Source organism: Phasianus colchicus, chromosome 1 (genome assembly GCF_987193195.1).
Source record: "Phasianus colchicus chromosome 1, bPhaCol1.hap1.1, whole genome shotgun sequence".
Lineage (NCBI taxonomy): Eukaryota > Metazoa > Chordata > Aves > Galliformes > Phasianidae > Phasianus > Phasianus colchicus.
This window is the reverse complement of record NC_143436.1, coordinates 92,059,999-92,079,739: the sequence shown is the minus strand read 5'-3', so window position 1 is coordinate 92,079,739 and position 19,741 is coordinate 92,059,999. Positions and strand designations below refer to the sequence as shown.

Here is a 19,741-nt window from a genome sequence, read left to right as displayed (position 1 = left end):
TTGTGTGTTGCTTTTTTAATGCAGCATTTATATAAAGCTGTGCAAAACAGGTGATTTTTGTTATTTATAATATTTAAACAATTCATTTTCTTACTAACGTAGGAAAAGTTTTTAGGTTGACCAAATTTTTGCTCTTTTCAAAGAGAACATTTTTATATCAAACATATCAAAGAAAATTTTTTCATGAAGTTTATGGTGAATTTTTTCTCATATGTTGGGTACTTTTGCAGCCAAGAAAAATTGGCAAATGGTGCTCTCTGCAAGCACATGACTTATTAAAAGCATCTCTACATTTCCTCTCACTTAGGAACTCCTTCTAAGTTTAAACCCAGCACAGCCATTATGATGCGGACCTGTATTTGCACATGCAGACTTTAGAGCTATTCATTAGCTTCATTAGCTGTCATTAGTTAGCAGAGTGGACTGTCAGTCTATAGGCTATGCATTTCACAACAAATGAAAGCTTTATGTAGCAAAAGATGACAAATTACTACAGCTTTATTTCAAATTCACAGTTAGTACAAGACAAAATGAGAAGGTTCAACAGCATGTCATAAATCAAACTTAGGAAATGAAAGTAAAGAATTCATACGCAAATGGAATCTCTGGCAGCAAAGCCAGCATTTATCACTTCACACTGATAAAATAAATAAGAATAGATCAGAAATAAATTGCTGAGATAAGCAAATACCTAAGAATGCTGGAAGTGGGAGCACAGTCAATAGCTCAATACAACTCAATACCAAAACAATCTCCTCTGCACTGAATGCAGGAGGATACTTAGCAAAATGGTGTCCTAACACAGTAGAATGTCTTCAAAAATCTCATAAAGCTGCTAATGGAAGCAAAAATTATCAAATGTCAATTTTTTTATTTGGCTATATTGTGACTAAGGCTCTGACAAGCAGTAGTAGTAGTCTTTGATTAGTCAAATACAGACAATGGTAGGAACATTCTTAACATAATGTGCTCTAAAAACTCTTATGAAAACAGATCAGGATAGTAGGAAAGTAATTCTGACTTGCTCCTGCAGGTCTGTCTTGAAATCAGATGTGTTTCCCATCTGATTTACTGCCAGTAATGACTAAGGAGAGACTTTCATTAGCTTAACTGACATAACAGGTAGCCCTGTTAAAATAAAACATGTTTTTATGAAGACATAACCAGATGGATAGATGATGGTAAAGCAGTGGATGTGGTCAGTCTTGACACCATCTCCCACAGTATCCTTGCAGCTAAACAGAGGAAGTGTGGTCTGGAGGATCGAGTAGTGAGGTGGATTGTGAACTGTCTGAAGGAAAGAAGCCAGAGAGTTGTGGTCAGTGGGACAGAGTCTAGTTGGAGGCCTGTGTCTAGTGGAGTCCCTCAAGGATCGGTACTGGGACCAGTACTATTCAATCTATTCATCAACGACTTGGATGAGGGAATAGAATGCACTTTCAGCAAGTTTGATGACACAAAATTGGGAAGAGTGGCTGATTTTTTCCTAATACAACTTCAATTAAATATTTTCATTTTCAATAAACTGAAAGATACACAAAGAGAAAGAGAAATATGAGCAGAATGGGTTACTCACAAGACCAACTTCACCACCTTATGCTGTTTACCTCCGCTGAGTACTCCAGCTCCTAAGACTCTTATCAGCACATTGCAATTCATTTTTTGAAGAGTTAACTGTTGGAAGCATCTAATTAATCTAAGCTAGAATAAAATCAGAGATTTCCTCACTAGTTGTGTTTCTCTTAGGGTCAGGAGAACATTTTGGCTGCTTTGAAATGTTATCAAGAAGGACTTAGTGACAAGAAGTAGTAACTCAAAAGAAAAAACACCTGATGTATCCCAAGTTAATAAGTAACACAACCTCTCCAAAAAAACATTGATGTGCTGACCTATCTGTAAAGTGGTTGAGATCTTTATTCAGACTCACATGGACTGACTTCACTTTAAAACAACTTTTTACATGTTGTAAGGTGTTACTGTGTAAGGTGACAAGAATGTCTGGCCAGATAAATAAATCCTACAACCAAGCAAAACAAACAAACAAACAAACAAACAAAAAAAAAAAATTGGTAATGTGGATGCTTCTAAACAGTAAGGAGTATGATTTCTAGAATAGCAAATTTTGCACTACAATTCCTTTACCAAGTACATATTTAAAAAAAAAAAAAAAAAAAAAAAAAAGGATAACAAAACACTGAAATAGAGTATTAATGACTGTTCAAATGAGTTTCAGCATTACTTTATCAGTGCTATGTAAATAAATTACATGGAAAACATTTCTGATGGGACTAATCATATTTGCATGCCCTTAATCTTCAATATAAATTGGAGGAGTCGGTAAGAGCAGAAGGAGAAGTGTAAACACTATGTGCCATTTTCTAATATGAAAACCCATTTTAATAATAATTGAGCCTATGTCTGGAGATCAATTTGATGTAGTCAGAATTTGATGGGTGCTGAGGTATGCTTCATTTATTTCACTTTATGAAGTGAAGGAAAGAGAAAAACCTGGATGAAATTTATAACTTGAATAATGTAAAATGCCTTTTTGATAGGTTATGCTGCTGAAGTTTTTTTTTTTTTTCAAGAATGGAGGAAAAATAAAAAGATATTAACAGAAAAGAAGAAGAAAAAAAAAGACACGGATGTTAAAAGGTTAAGATTGAGCAACCTCAAGCAGTTATGAATGTTCAGACCCAGATTACCATCATCTTGATATTCCCCGCTCTGCTTGTTAGTTTGGCTGTAAGTCCTTTGTGGATTTATTCATTGCTTCCTCACATGCTCTTTGATTTTTATTCTACTGTGTGATATATATTCCAGTTAAAAAAAAGGACTCCAAATAAAGCATTGTAAGACTGGAACACATTTATAGATGGATGTGAAGGATCACACACTTCCAGTATGGCTTTTCTAAAGAAAAGAGGAAAAATGCTTAAATAATAAAAACAGATAAATTACATAGCCTTTCTGAAATGATTTTGAACAAGAAGAAATCAAACCTTCTGACCAAGATGGAGAAAATGTAATGCATCACCACAGAGCCACCGGTGACAAGCCATTGATTTCAATAGCATAACAATGATCAATTGAGAATGTGCCTGAAACTCTTGAAGTTTTGAAAATGAACCAAGAAACTGAACCTCACCAAAACTGTCCATCCTTGTTAATGGATGGCTATTCTATTATTGGTCTCAGCCAAGAAGCATTCACTCTCATATCATTGGTCCCTTTATAATCAACAGCAAGTGCAGCACTTCACAAACATGGCTGTTTCCATTACAGCTGTTCTTTGTATTGTGGAAGAGCCACATTTCTTCCAGAAATGTTTATTTAATATTTTTTGGCATCTTCAAATTCTGTTGGAGTTGTACAGCATTTAATTTACCTGCTAGCATTGATTAGCTTCTTGTTTAACAGAAGGTAATTATTCAGGTATATCTTCAACAATCAGTAGCAATCAATCAAATGAGCTTTTTATTTAGCACTATGGTCCTTTCTGAATTTGGTGCTTTTTTCAAGCTACAAGAAATCAGATGTATCAGTTTTTGGATGGGCTCAGCATCCCAGAGAAAGGACAGATTTTCAGAAGAGTACCATTCCTATCCCAACTATAAAATAAGCGGCCTCTGAAGTTGAGTTCATAATTGTGCTAAAAGTTTTGCAAACATAACAAAATTTTTGGACACTGCACATTTGAAATCACACCTTTTGCTTGTTTGTGTTACAGAGTGCAGGAATAAGAGTGTGTTTACTTAACTATGCATGGTCCAAATGAAGACAACTGCATTTGAATAGATCATACCTTTTTTGTTTATGTAGATAATATCTACATATAAAACCTTTAAGGGGGCTGCAATCAGCATTTATAAAGTATGATTGACTCACTTCACTTATAGCAAAAGACAGACACACAGCTGAGAGACAAGCAGAGAGAGAGTAGGAGACTAAATCTGATTTGTCTGAAAACCTATCCAGTAGGGTCAAAAATGTTAGGGGTAATACTGAGCTGACGACTCCTTACTGCTTGCCTTTCTAACACCCCGGAGCAATAAAAAGCCCTTTGGATGGAGGAATGTTTACACAAGAGTTATACTGATATTTTTTTGCTCAATTTCTGTTCACCTGTTGCTGAAATACTGTACTTGCTCAGACTGAAAACTACATAATTAGATGTATTTTGTGTACTTACAGGTCTATATGTTACAAAATGCTACTAAGTGCAGCAACATGGAGCTTTTTAGAAGAGTCTATGGGTCCCATGCTGGCAAACCATTTAAATACGCATGCCTTTTTGTTCTGCTCACTGTTTGCTCTTTTAGTGCTCTTGAGAACAAACTGAATGCCATGTTTCTTTAGGTAGTAGGTAGGTGACTGTCAGCTCTTAAAATCTCTGACTTGTAAAACATAAAAATAGAATGGCCTTTTTGCTGACAGCCAGTTCAGATGAGTGAGATAAATCTCATATTTCATGATTTTAATGCTTATAATGTGCTGCTTACTGGCAAAGAACACTCCTCATCCGCCCTTCCCCACACAAGCTCACTCTGAAAGGTGATAGGTACCTAGAGACAGCACTCAGCATAGATCTACACTCCTGGGGAAAAACAGAGATTGATTTTTTCATCTGTACTACAGTTTTAGCATTTACACTACTTTGTTAGTACTGCAATCCTATATTTATACAGGATGTTTATGGTTATTATATTGGACATTTTTCATCTATATTTGCAGAACATGCTGATGGCTTTTTTTTTTTTTTTTTTTTTTTGGTTGTTCCTTTGAGATGGAGGGAGTCAGTTGCTATTTTTTCCATCCTAGGGAATGACAACAATGTTATTTTAAGTAAGAGCTGGTAATCAAAAGATTCATTTCTCTGCTACCCACAATACATTTCTGCTTGTAGCACAATGACTTGCTGTCTTTGAAAGACCTCACATTTCTAGCAAAGAATTCAGGGCAAAGTTGATGTGAAAACTCTGCCAGCAAGATAAAACCCTATCCTAACTTCCTCTCTCTCCTCAAGTGATACTTCTTGTCAAAAACTGTATACATGTTGAGTCAAGGGCTTTAAGGTTCCCAACTTTGACAGGTCAGCTCTAACTCCTCAGTAGTTTGCTAACATTTTTCGGTTGTGTTTAGTCTTCTAGATGACACTTAAAGATATGAGAATCTTTGTAGCTACATAATGAAATGTTAATACTAAAATCTGGGTCAGCAAAAGTATGAAGCATAGAAGAACTAAACTGCTGTGCTTTTGTATGACTTCAGCTTCAAAGATAGAACCGATTGGTCATACTATACAGCAGAGTGTAACTCAGGCTATCCCACTGAACTGGCTCTCAGATTCACTGGAACTACAAGAAAGCTTCCTTTTTTCTTTGCACAGAAGGAGGCCTACAAGCAGCTTGTACATACACCTGCACGAACGCAAATCTCAGTGCATCAGAACCTGGTTGGTTTTGGGGGAAGAAGGGCAACGACTTTAAGAGATTACAGTGTCTGAAATCTGAAAGCACAGCTTCTCTTTACCCCTGACAAAACAAATCCACATAAGAGAGTAATTCTGCAATGTGTTAAACAAGCTCTGTGTTTTCCCACAGCTCCTAAGCACAGCCCATGAGCCTACTGGAGCAATCACTCTATTGAACATTCATCTGTCTCCTAAATCATGTTAAACCAATCATGCTGTGTGGAGAAATAGGAGGATGACGCATGGCTGAAGATAATAATACCTGGGAAGAAAATATAAAACAGTAACTTGTTCAATTTTCTGCCACTGAAAGAGTAGCCTTGATTGAAAGCTTTTTTTTTCTTCAGTCTAACATAATAATAATTTGAACAACACAGCCTCAGCTATGGACTTCCAGAGATGCTGCTGTCTGTTCTATTGTCAGGAAATTTTTCCGTTCTGATTTTTTCCCTTAATAATTTATCCTAATTACTACTTTTTCTGTTTCGTGCCAAGGAGCTCCCCCATCAGAGCTGATACCACTGGGAAGACAGCAGGCTATTCCTTACTGTGGTGTCTTAGCTAGTTCAGCACTTGTTCTTCCCCATGCAGCATTATAGGCTTGGGGATGAGTGGCTGGATGACTGTGAAGAGGGAAGGGACGTGGGTGTGTTGGTTGATGCTCGGCTGAACATGAGCCAGCAGTGTGCCCAGGTGGCCATGAGGGCCAACGGCATCCTGGCCTGCATTAGAAATAGTGTGGCCAGCAGGAGCGGGGCGGTAATCATCCCCCTGTACTCAGCACTGGTGAGGCCGCACCTCGAGTATTGTGTCCAGTTTTGGGCCCCTCACTACAAGAAAGACATTGAGGCCCTGGTATGTGTCCAGAGAAGGGCAATGAAACTGGTGAGGGGTCTGGAGCACAAATCTTACAAGGAGCAGCTGAGGGAGTTGGGATTGTTTAGTCTGGAGGAGGCTCAGGGGAGACCTCATTGCACTCTGTAACTTCCTGAAGGGAGTTTGTGATGAGGAGGAGTTTGGTCTCTTCTTCCAGGCAACAAACAGGACCCCAGGAGATGACCGCAAGCTGTAACTGAGGAGGTTTAGGTTAGATATAAGAAAAACCTTTTTCTCTCAGGGGGGGCTCAAGAACTGGAATGGCGTGCCCACGGAGGTGGTGGAGTGGCCGTTCCCTGGCAGTGTTCAAGAGGCGCCTGGATGAGGAGCTATAAGATATGGTTTAGTGCTTGTGGTAGCAGTGGTAGTGGGAGGACAGTTGGACTAGATGATCTTGTAGGTCCTTTCCAACCTTGTGATTCTATGATTCTATGATACTTTCCTCCTATAGCAACTAAACCAACATATACTATCAGTTGCATCACACACACACACACACTTTAAGTAAGAGTAACCAACAGAGGAGTACAAATGCACATTTTTTTTTTCTTTTTGACATTTGGCAAGGGTGGTAGCTCTTGCGATATAGCTGAATTTAGAGTTTCAGCTTTTTTGAGGTCTTTTAGGAAACTGTTTCCTTCTGCTTTGAAATTCTAAACTTCTCCCTTTTCACATTAGAATAAAATATAGACTTCTTTGGGGATAGTATGTCAGCAATTTCAAATTGCTTCAACTGCTTCTTCCCTGTGTTCCCCACTTCCTATGCTGCACCCATGGTGTTAGGGAGACTGTTGCATATTGTACCTTTCAAACTATTCTATTCCCAGTATACAATTAAATGCTCATTAGTGCTAGTGGGACAGGCTCTACAGACTAGAAAGCTAGGGAACTCAAGGTGTGTTGGGAAAACACTAGGCTTGAACAAAAAATAAGCAAGAATTTGACTGTAACACTCCTCCAGCTTTTCCCCTCTGTTAGTGCCAGAGCTGCATGTAGAAGCTTTCAGTCTCTAAGTTCTGTTGAACCATTACCTAATACCAACCACTGCTGCAGCAAAAACATGCACTTTTTAAAAAATCCTTTGGTGTTATTAAATCATAGATGTACATGTTTATAGTGTTTTGGTTTTTTTTTTGGAATAGGTTATTGGATTTTCACCTCCCCTTTACAATATGCATATTAAAAGATGAGCAGCAATCATATGAGAGCAATCAAATTTGAGAAATGTGCTGTTTGTTCATTTTTATTATCTCGTGTTTAGCAATGGCTTCAAGTTCACTTCTCCTTTCTCCTTTGCCATCCTTGTATGATTTTTCTTTTTAATTTGCTAAGGAACAGAATAAAACATTTGAGATCTCTAATCCTTTGTCAAATTTGGCTTAAAATTGCTAGCGAGGTCAAAAGTTTATTGGATAGGAGATGAACAGACAATGTGATCACATAAATCTTATCTTCAAAGGACAGTAGGAAAAAATTTACCATTTAAAATTAAAAAGCCATTTCTTATCTGTTCTTAGGTAGACTTTAATCCACCTTGGGAAGAAAAAAGAAAAATACCTTGATCTATTCATTACATATTGTTTGTCCTTACTGGTGACTGCTCTGCTTGTATTTGATTTTTAGTGTTTTTAAAATACTTTAATTATCATAAGAGCAGAAATTAGACAATCTGCTTAATTAGCATTTAATCCATTCTGCTTTGATATTTTTTCCTTGCCTTTGAGTAATGGAAATTCCTGTTTTCCGTTATTTTCCAAATAATAATCAAATCACTGTTTACTTCTTGTTCACTATTATTTATGTTAAATATCTGAAAGTCTGAATCACACAGAGTAAGTCTTTGCTTAAAGTCCTCAGTACCAAGAGGTACATGGTAACATACATAATTTAACCTCAGCTGTGTGCCAGGAAAGGAGAAAGGAGCCCTTACTCCTTCCCTTCTCTTGTAGGGAGCTTTAGACACAGGGACAAGGCATGAATGATGTGATCTGATGGTAGTCAGTCACATGCACTTACATTTGGAATTTCTTATACACTTCCACACGTCAATTTCTTTTCCATTCTTCTCTTAATTGGAAGTGTTTTCAGCTGTCCTACACTCTCTAATCAGCTGGGAATAACCCAGCCATACATATTAATTGCTGGTAATCTAAATCTTGTTATCTGACACTTTTTGACTTTTTTACATAGATTATTTCACTCTTATTTATTTATTTCTGGCTGACATATACCAGAATTCATTTGTACACCATGATGAGTGTAAACTGATTTCTCTAATTAAACTTTTTTAATTAAAAAAGATGAAGATGAGTTATTTGCATGAAATCAGCTTTGCTACTCAGAAACCCTTATTGGTATTTACATGATTGCTTGCTGCATGTTTCTTCTTATAACTGTACATGTTAGCTCTTAATGTAATGAAAAGGGCACTAGGACCCAATGTTTTTAATCTGCTATGCTGACATTCCAGAATAGCCAAATAGATGCTTGGCTGAAGACAATTTTTCAATGGAAGAGTGAACATCCATTTTCTTTATCTAAAGTGTGGAGATGTACCCATCCTCCTAGTTTTTCCAACTGTAATAAATAAATAAATAAATAAAACACTAAAGAAACTTAATAGTAGCTAAACCTCTTTTGCAAAGATATGACTTATAACTAAAAGAAAAAGAAAAAAAAAAAAAAGAGAAAGAAAAAAACACCTGAAATTCAGTACTCATCCCTTTGAAGTTAGTTAGGTTCTCTGAAAAAAAAAAAAAAAAATAGACTTTGTCATGGAATAAAACTGTTTTTAGAGAATGCAATTACATTCTTCAGCCAACTTGAACCTTCTTTTTATTTTTTTTTTCCCTCTCCTTTCCCTCTCTCTTATTCCCCCAGCAAAAGCATCTTAGAGGATGTCTGCAGTACAGAACTAGAAACTGCAAAGGAATGATTGCTAGATTTACAATCTGAAGAAATATATAAAAGTAATTCAGAAAGAAAAGAAGTCAGTTTTCTTATACTTCAACTGAGAGGAGAGTCTGACTTTGATGTCCAATTGTTGTACTAGTTGTACTCATATTGCCATCCTAAATACATCTCTTTAATTACCCTTTGGTGAGTGAATTCAACACTGCTTCCCTCTGTATTTAAATACATTGATACAAGTATGAAGGGTTGCTTGAGTGGCAGAAGAATGGTGTTTATTTGCATCTGAAAGGCACATAACTGCAATGCCTGCAGGCAGACTCACCAGGACTTTAAAAATATACCAGCCTCAGGAAATGATCTGTATTCAAACTTAAACAGTTCTTTGTACATAGGACAGGTTAAAACAAAGAATTCAACAACAATAACAACACAACCAGAGACAGAGAGAGTTATACAAAACCTTTGCTCAAGAGCAGAGAAAAATACCATGGTTACTTCCTCCTTCATCTACACTTTGCAAAACTCATCCTAACACAGAAATATTTTGCATCCTTCTTAACTTCTTAAAAAAAAAAAAAAAAAAAAAAATTTAAGCATTTCCACTCAGCTTTAAATTGTACTAGCTGTAGAGTACAGACGTTAATATGACCAGCCCTGACAATCCTATTTCCAGATGCATAGCATGTGAATTATCTATTAAAATAAATGAGCTACAGTCCTGTAATTTACATGCAGTCTAAATCACAACAAATTTAACCTCCTTCCCACCCTCTGTGGAAATACAATATCTCTAGTGCTCTTGGGACTGAACCTTTGCCATCTTCTGAAGTTTGAACAAAAGCTTTAGAGTTCTTCTGAACTTCCCATTGACAGGTCATTACTGTAACAGTCAACCAAAGTTTGATAACTAAGTAGCCTTCCAAAGAAAACTGAATGATAATTATACAGTAAAATGTGGCAAAAGGGCACTGATGAAATGATAAGAATACAAGGCATCACCTCTGACACCTCTCTTAGGCTCCCCATCTTTGAAAGGTGGGGCTGCTGCTTCATTCACCTATAACTTAGGGCTCGCTGAAGAGTAATCACAGACCTGACTTCTTTCTAGGAATCACTTTGGACACATAAAGCATGCCACAAAAACTTCAAATTTCTAAAAGTATCACACGATACCTTTTTGCCTAGTCTTTTATCTTCCCATTCTCTTTGTTCAACTTTTCAGGGCCATCAATCAATAAAGTCATTAAACTCATGATTACATTTCATATATGCATAAAATATGGGTTGTTTACAACATCCTGCTTGTCAAGCAATTAAAAATTTGCAGGCATTCATAAAACTTAAGGTAGAAGAAATGATGCGGATCTGAAACTTCCATAAACAGCCATCTGTCCATCATATAATAGGGGTGAGGAGAATGCAAGTGAACCAATTTTGATAAAGAAGTACACAAAGAAATTGATGGACCACGTGACCTGAAAGAGCACTGTGGGTCCAAGCAGATGTTATGTGTTATGCTGACAGGATGGCAGTGGCACCACTCTGCTTCTTAAAGACCTGTCTGCTTATTGTCATGAAAGTAATCCCTCTTGCACCTCTTTTAGGAGAGGGAGGAAATGCTCACAGGATACAGCAGTAAATGGTAGCCATGGTAGTAAAGAACTAGAAATATTAAAATTATACTAAGACACAGTAGAGAACAAACGAACAGTTTTACCACCCACCCACTGGGTCTCTGCAAACAACAGATGCAGTTTTACAGAATGCATAATGATTTCTCAATTTATACTAGCCCAGGAATTAAATTATCACATTCATGAAGAAGCTTGCTTCTTAACTACTGAAAAAAATAAATTTATCAACGTGTTTAGGAAAAAAATAATCCTTTAAAACAACAACAAAAAACCTGCAAACCTTGAAACAGTATCACCTAGTTTATTAGCTGAAAGGGACTTCTAGAGGTCATCAAGGTCATCACCTCTTGCTAAAGCCATTCCCTACAGAAGGTTGCACAGGAAAGCATCCGGTTAGGTTTTGAATATTTCCAGAGAAGGAGACTCCACAAACTCTCTGGGCAGCCTGCTCCACTGCTCTGTCACTCTCACAATAAAAAAGTTTTTCCTCATGTTCTTCCTATGTTCTGGTTTGTTCCTCTTGTTAAGGATTTCAGTTGATATTTGTAACCTGAAATGCATTATCAAATGCATTTTGTGACAGTCTTGATTTGTACCAAACCTAACATGGTAGAGCATAAATAGAGGCAATAGTGCACGAAAATTAAGAATGACAACATTTTGACTAAAGCTTGGTTTCCAACATATTGCTCTGGCAATATATTTTTAATAACCTGGATAAAAAGAGGATAGCCCAGAGATCATGAACTAACCATAAGAAAGTAAGAGCACTATATATGTTACTAAATTCAGGAAAACATGTTAAATAATGCTACTTTTAAATACGCTGCTTTAAGTTCTGACTTTGCAGAAATATGGAGTATTTAACTATGATAAGGTCCCAGCATCTTTTGCATATTATACTTTAAAAAGAGAAAGCTCTATGAGAAAGTATAAAAGAAGGATACAAAGAAAGAACACAGCATGATTTGGTCAGTGATGTAAAACCCACAGATTACCTACAGATTATAAATAAGTATTCAGTATACAGTTTATAATCATGGAATCATGTAAGGCATAAATTGTGATACCTTGTGATTATTCAGAAGATCAGTTTGATTATGCAGTGTTGAAGCACAACAGATATTGTTACTAATGCTTCAATGGACTTTCAGGATGAGTTTAATTTGTCCGTGTTTAGGAAAAATATTCTTGAATGGTTATGTACCATTCTTAGATTACTGGCATCTTCAATACGAGGACAATCTTGTGGATGGGGAAAAGTCACTGAGGCACATCCTTTTCCATATCTATTGTTACTTGAAAATTAAATACAATCTCATCATAGAATCACAGAATCATTAAGACCTTTTAAGATCATCTATTCCAACCACCAACCCCCCCCCCCCCACTATGCCCACTAACCATGCCCCTCAGTGTCAGATCTACATGGTTCTTGAACACCTCCAGGGATGGTGACTCCACCACCTCCTTGGGCAGCCTGCTCTAGTACTTCATTGCTCATTCTGAGAAGAAATGTTTCCTAATATCCAACCCAAACAAGCAATCTCAAGTGCTTTGCTTATACTTCAGCACTTGCTCTATAATAATATATTGGTTTTGCAGTTACGGTGTAAGGGAATCATAGAATCATAGAATCACAGAATGGCCTGGGTTGAAAAGGACCTCAAAGATCATTTAATTTCAACCCTGCTGCCATGTGTAGGGTCACCAACCACCAGACCAGGCTGCCCAGAGTCACATCCTGCCTGGCCTTGAATGACGCCAGGGATGGAGAATCTGCAACCTCTCTGGGCAACCTGTTCCAGTGTGTAACCACTCTCTGCGTGAAAAAATTCCTCCTAATATCCATCTAGGATATTAGTCTCCCGTTTTATTCTAAAACCATTCCCCTTTGTCCTATCACCATCAACCCATATAAATAGTTCCTCCTCCTTCATGCTTGAAAGCTCACAAATTTGGTTTCTTGGATTCAAAGGTCTCCATCCCTTGATACACTGCCATCTCGGAGAGTTTGCTTAAATGTATTCATGCAAGAGTGTAGTGCTGCCATCACCGATGTAACTGTGGCTTCTAGGCAGGGACACCCGAGACTTGATAAAATTTGAGGATAAACAATGTAATGAATAAATAATTAACACATAATTAAAGCACTGTTAAAACAATTTTGCATTAGCTGTGTGCATACTATGGCTCTCAGGGCTTTTCTGAGACCTAGTGGGCCTCAATTGTTAACTTTTGGCATCTTGCATGCAGATCTTTTCCAGCCTGAAGTTAAAAGTGAGTTGCTATCATGTGAATGGAGTAGCATCTTTTGAGCTATTATAAATTAATACACTTAGAAACCATAATTGAGACTCAAACACATTTTTTTTCAAATCGTCATAAAATATTATCCCAATTGCCTAAAATTCTCTTTGTTCACAAAATCTCGCTTCCTACAGGAAAACTGATTCAGAGCTCATCAATTTATACATGAGGAATAACAGTACTGCAATGATCTAACTAAAGCTGGTGCAACAGATTAGGTTTCACAAGACCTAAATTATAGTTTCTGTGAGTAATATGCAAGATTTTAAGAAGCCATGAAATCATGAGAACCTCCCATTAATACTCTGGACATCAGGAATAGGGAGAGGCAGATGTGAATAAGTGTGGGAGATCTAATGCTTTTCCTTCACCATGAAACTGTGCAAAAGTCCCCTTGAATCACAATATCTGCGCCTCCACAGAAATAGGATGGCACATTTTTGCTCCACGATGTAACTAGAATGTGTGCACATATATACTGCTTTTCTAAAATCCTGAGAAATGTGGGAACAGAAGAAAGTGAAGAGGGGCTTAAGGGGGCCTGAAGTTTTTTTGGCTCAGAATCAGTGTACAGAAGATTGCTCCTAACACTCTTACCCAGGAACTGGAAGGACTGAGGCTGTATTTAGCCTTACACTGAAAGAGAAATTAAGAAAGACCTTTTGTGATCCACTGTAGTGTAAATTCAACTACTGCTTCCCTGAAGATTTCTGTACCAACATCTTTTTCCCCATTTCTTCTCATCAGTCTGATTTTCTAATAAAGACAGTTGGTTGCTATGTTCATTTCTATGACTACATTACCTGGTAAGTAAACCTCTGAGTTGGAGAGGTGCTGATAATGGATGAGCTTACATATTTAAAGGGCAGAGAAAGGTTTTCCAAATTAGTCAGAAATGTTTGGTCTAGAAAATACAGCTTTGTGAATAACTGTGACTGAAAAATATTACACATAGCTGAAACCTGTATGTCAAAACTCATAAAGTAACTTGCCTACCAATCACAAGTGATATAAGAATGAATTATCTGAACTTGCTTTGATAATATGAACTCTTCAGTCCAAACCTATTTCTCATTAGTACCAAGGAGAAGAATTTTTCACTTTTGTGACTTGTACAATTGTCTCTGCTTGCTAAAACAGAACTACTGTATACTAAATATTCTTACTACTTGTGATATTATATTCATCTGGTCAAATAAAGAGAAAAGAATTCTCCATAGACCCTCAGAAAGCCCCCAAATAAATTATAATTAATCATCAAACTATCGCTTATTTTGTTGTTGTTGTTTCTTCTAGCTGCAGAATCAATGGCTTTAAGTACATGGAGAGAAGTTCCTCAACAGAGTACCTAGATACTGGGAAATAGTAGGCACTGTGGTGCACACAGCATACAATCTTAGTAGTGGAAGAGTTGAGGCACATTAAAACCAGCTTAAATTAGCAAAAAGCTTCAGAATAACTTGTGGAAGGCCTAAGACCCAATTGACTTAATTTACTTCAGAAGTGAATCACTCCAAACTATAATATTTTTGCAAGGAAAATGGATGAAGCTTCTACATGAGTTATCATTCTAAAATATGCTCCCACAATTTTCCATGTCGAAAGAGAAATTGTGCCATCCATAACCTCTTGCTTTCTTGTCTGTGTAGCTTTTGTGAATTGAAGATACAAGTCTGTATATTCTTTACAGTTTCAACAAAGTTTCATTAACTTAGTTCTCTGAACATTCTGCAAAGTGAAAGGAATCTGTTAAATTAAAAAAAAAAAAAAAATGGTTGCCGTTGAAAAAAATTTTCCATAATGAATGCCAAGTAATTACAAAAGCATATGAGACATTCTCCCTTTCTTATCTTTGTATTTCAGAGATTAGACATCACAAATATTTTAGAATAACATTACAAACATTTCCCAAGATTGACAGTAATGTAGTTGCTAGAGCTCATTGCAACTCTCTAGCAAAACAATGATCTGACAGAAAACAATAGATCGTTGAATCTGAGGTGTTTAATTCAATCAGTGGCAGGAAAGACTACACAGCACCAAATTCTGAATACTGCCATGTCGGTGACTCAAGGACAGACATACCCTGGGCATATAACCCTGCAGAGACAAAGCTATGCATTTGGTCTTCACAGCCGACAGCCTTAGTTTTGCTGCTGCTAGAAGCAATGACTTTGACAAGCACAATAATTTCACTGAGCAGCTGAAGTATCCAAGGCCCTCTTGGTTGTCAGAAAGTAAAATAAAATAAATAAATAAATAAATAAATAAATAAATAAAATAAATAGAGAAATTTTATAAGAGAACAGACGTAGAGAGTGATAGTTTTCCATACATCCAAAGGAATCCAGCCAGCCCTAAAAACTCTCTCAGCAGAAAAGGCCCATGTAACAAGAGCTGCTCCTCAACTATTGCATGTGGCAATGTTACTAAATGAGTCCTTGAGATGGAAAAGTCTGAATCTGCTGTGTCTGCACAGATTTGTAGTTTGGAAATTATATCTAGATATATCTGCTTTATTTAGCATGACTTCATCCTCTTCAGAAATATGTCAGTGTAATATCAAATGAAGTCCTGTGGAGACAAAAAAAAAACCTCTCAACTTCTTTTTTTCTGGACTTCCCAAATCGCTTGCATTCCCTTAGTCAACATCTTGAGTGTCTCTCCTATTCTCTTGCCATGTCCAGAGCCCAGTTTAACCCACTCTCTTAAGAGAGAAATATACTTTGCCACGCTTGTTCTCTATCAGATGGGGGAAAGAGTTTATGGGTTCTAAAAGGTAAAGCTGCTCATCTCTGAAATAAATATACAGAAGTACAGCATAAGAAAATAAGAAAGAGGAAGAAACAAAGCAAGCAACAGCTATTTCAGATACTCAGGGAAAACTTTGCTAAACAGTTGCTGAATGTACAGAACCACTTTTCTCAAGGCAAACTGAATGCTCTGTTTCAATCCTGGTTAATACAAAAGAAATCACAAATCACAAAATGCAAGTAATCTTGACAAGATATTTCCTTTGCTTAGAAGACACCAGGATGTTACTGTATCTTAAGAACCTAACATTCAAATCTAATTTGCTGTGCATTTCTATTTGTAATATTAGTATTTGCTTTTTTTCTTCAGGAAATTATATTTGAAATTGTTTTGAATTTTAGCAGGGGACACAATTCAACACATACTGTCATTTGAAAGCTGTACAGTCAAGTTTTTGAACATCCTTTCACTATTAGGCAGTAGCACTGCAGAAACAGGGCCATATTGGAAGAACAGTTTTGGTGCTGTATGAGGGCTCCTAGGTTCTTTACTGATTTGCCACTTTAGCTGTCTGAAGTAAGCAAGAGATGAGAATGCAGTGTCAAGAGAAGAATGCCTCAGAAACTCAGGGTCAGGGGCAGAAAATGCTAATTCCTTCATTCATGAAGATTTATATTCTTTTCCTATCACAGTTTTGCTGGCAGCGCAAGGCAGCTTTCTCCCTTCCTGTAAATCTGTGCTTACCTACAGGTTTCATTAGCAGATTGAGGAACAGAGTGGCATAAATGTTAATTTGACTATAACATCCTACATCATATCTGATAGATCACATATAACTGATGTGACATTAGAAATATTTGAATATTCATCTTTTTTTTTTTTTTTTTTTTTTTTTTGCCTTATGATTTTTATCTATTTTTTTTTAACTTCTAATTGTGCACAAGGCTATAAGAGATTGCAGACTTAAGAACTACCGGTTGAAAGCAAACAGCCCATGGTGATATTTATTCAGAGAGAATTAACTCCCTTTCTCCTATACATCTTTCTTACATACCTCTATAATTTCAAAAGAGTTTTGTATGGCACCCAGTTCATCAAACACCTTAAAGGCTGTCTTTCTTCTGTGCTTTACTGCTTATACAGAAAATGTGATTTCAGATTCATATCATCAAGAATTATAGGAACAACTGGATTGCATTTGTTTGTTTGTTTTGCATGTGTTTTTGTTGTTGTTGTTGTATGGTCTTACTTTTTTTAATGAAAGCACTGACAAGTATTTTTGACAAAGACCCTCATCAAAGGCTCTTACAGAGAATAAGCTGCCTTAGGATAACAAAGAAAGCCTGCTATGCATTAATAGCTGCTCAAAAAAAAGGGAAATGAAGGTTATGTGTGACAGAATTCCTCAAGTGTAGCTTTATCATAATTTTACTACTCCTACCTATGTTAGAAAAGTAGGTTAAATGAGATCAGGTCCATATTAGAGAGACTAGAGAAGACCTAAGGTCTCTCTGATCATAATAAACTACAGTAGGTTGGTGGGTTGTTTTTTTGTTTTTTTGTTTTTTTTTTTGGCATGAGAAAAAAGTACAAATAAATGTTTCTTTGAGGTAAGAGTGTGCTGGGGAATTTTTTAAACCATTTTGTGTTTGATTTGTTATTTTTTTCTGTGGAATTTCTGATGTAGCAAATCTAACATCCTCAGGTTGATACTAAAACTTCTATTACCAAAATATTTCCTGTATGACTTTGAAACAGGATCATTTTTCCCTCGGAAAAGGTGAAAGTGTTATTGTCAAAAACTGAAACTCAAATCCTGTATTTATTTGTCCAAGTAACAAAGTTCAGTGCCTCATCTAAGTATCCACTCATCAGGCTCATTAATGCAGTCTTAACCCAATTCTTATAATTAACCACTGACAGTTGATTTTCTTTGATTCTGTTTAGCTCCCTTGCTCAAAACATCTAGAAGAAAGGATTATTTTATTGCATTTGTAATTAGTTCAACAATATCTTCATCTATAAATAATATAAATGACCACTGTTACTTTATGCCCTGAACTTTATGGCATTGAGAAATGACTCTATAAATCAAATCTTTACCAGGAAAGAAAATAACAGTTGTAAGAGTTCAAATCAAGTAATGCTAGAAGCTGTGACATACAACTATGATACTGTGATAGTAGGTCACACTAAGCCTCAGAATTAAGCCTCTAAAATAAGGCTCCTGTCTGATGTTGATTTGCAAGAGTATTCTGATCCTCAGACAAATGAGCAATTGATAATCTCCATCAGCACACATGAGCAATTGATAATCTCCATCAGCTTAGCCTGGGCTTAACTAACCTCTAAATTCAATTAATGCCTAAAATAATTTATTGATTTCTTCTTTAAGTGTCATTGGACAATAGGTGTGATAGTTGCTATCCTGGGGAATATCAAAGACAAAATACATAGTCCAGATATGGGTTAGGAGGAAAATAAACATAAGAGATTTGCTATGTATTATTTTTTAAGATATGAGGATCTTTGGATGTTTTCCACACAAATTATTTAACATAAATCACTACCAGTCTGTTACAGAAATATCAAGTTTTATCCTCTCAATTATACTGCTGCCTCTGCCCCACCAATTACATAATTGCTAAGAATATTGCTAAGAAATGTGATGCAGACTGAGCTATTGAATTTCTAATAAAGCTTTGGAAAAAGTAGATACTTTTGTCTTAATGTATTGTAGCTGGACAGCCTGAAGATATTTACTTATTTATTTATTTATTTCTGTAAGATCTGAAGGTGAATTACGTAGTTTTTAGAAGGATTTTTATATCCTGAAATCTTGTGGAGCCCTTAAATCCACACAGCCCTAAGGCAAACTCTATCAAGTTCACAGAGTTCTGATGTCCAGTGACAACTGTATAAATCTGCACGGCTCCAGTGCCTCACAGTATCTCTTTTAAGCCCACACAGCCCTAAGGCAGTCCTCTCCATCACAGCATGGCTAGAAGGCAAAATGGCAAGTAGGAGCGGGCAGGATGACAGCAGCAGGAAGACTTCAGGGTTCCAGACTGGGAAGACTTGGCATTGGGGGTGGGCAGGCAGGGAAGAGCGGGTGCACAGGCCGCTGTGGAGTCTGAGGATACACATCTCTATCCCTGCAAGCAGAGATGATAGCCAAGATCAAGAAAGTATAGAGATGCTAAAATAAAATGATCATCATTAACTGAGGAACTCAGCCTCTTCTCAGCTACTTAAGCATTGTTAGTCATTCTGGACATAAAGACAGAAGGGACCCCAATCAAACACTCAAGCATCAATGTCTCAAAATCAATATCCCTGAGCACAGCAAAATCCACTCCCTAAACTTTCTGTTATTTCCTGTCAAATTAAAACTAAAGCTGGAAAATCGACCTCAGGAGAACAGAAAATTGGGCTGTCTACTCTTTTAGATTCAGGGTTGCATTAGTATTCTTACTGAAAACAGTAATAGATAAAACATTTAGAGATAGGAAAGGAAAAAGAAATCCAGCCTCAATTTTCTTCACAAGATGCGAAAACCTTAATTGATAAAGTTGTGGCATCACTGCACTGAGGCCAATGCAAGATGAATACTTATACACATTTTAAGAAATGGATGAAATTACTGGATTTATTTTACAATGGTTACTACTTTTGTATGATCTCTGAGTAACACATATAAGTATGCTATAAGTTTTAGATTGCTTTTAATAATGATGGAAAACACGAAAGGAAAATCTTTATTACCATGTCTGAACAGTAG

The 19,741-nt window shown here is 36.6% G+C and overlaps 1 long non-coding RNA gene across 1 annotated transcript in view; it reads right to left on the bottom strand.

Moving 5' to 3' along the window:
* Positions 1-18,764: 18,764 nt before the first annotated feature.
* Positions 18,765-19,741, bottom strand: part of LOC149919851 (uncharacterized) — a 71,757-nt gene continuing 70,780 nt past the window's right edge. The window contains exon 3 of the long non-coding RNA XR_016463723.1: positions 18,765-19,115. This is a non-coding gene — a long non-coding RNA (uncharacterized LOC149919851). The remainder of the gene's footprint in view (positions 19,116-19,741) is intronic.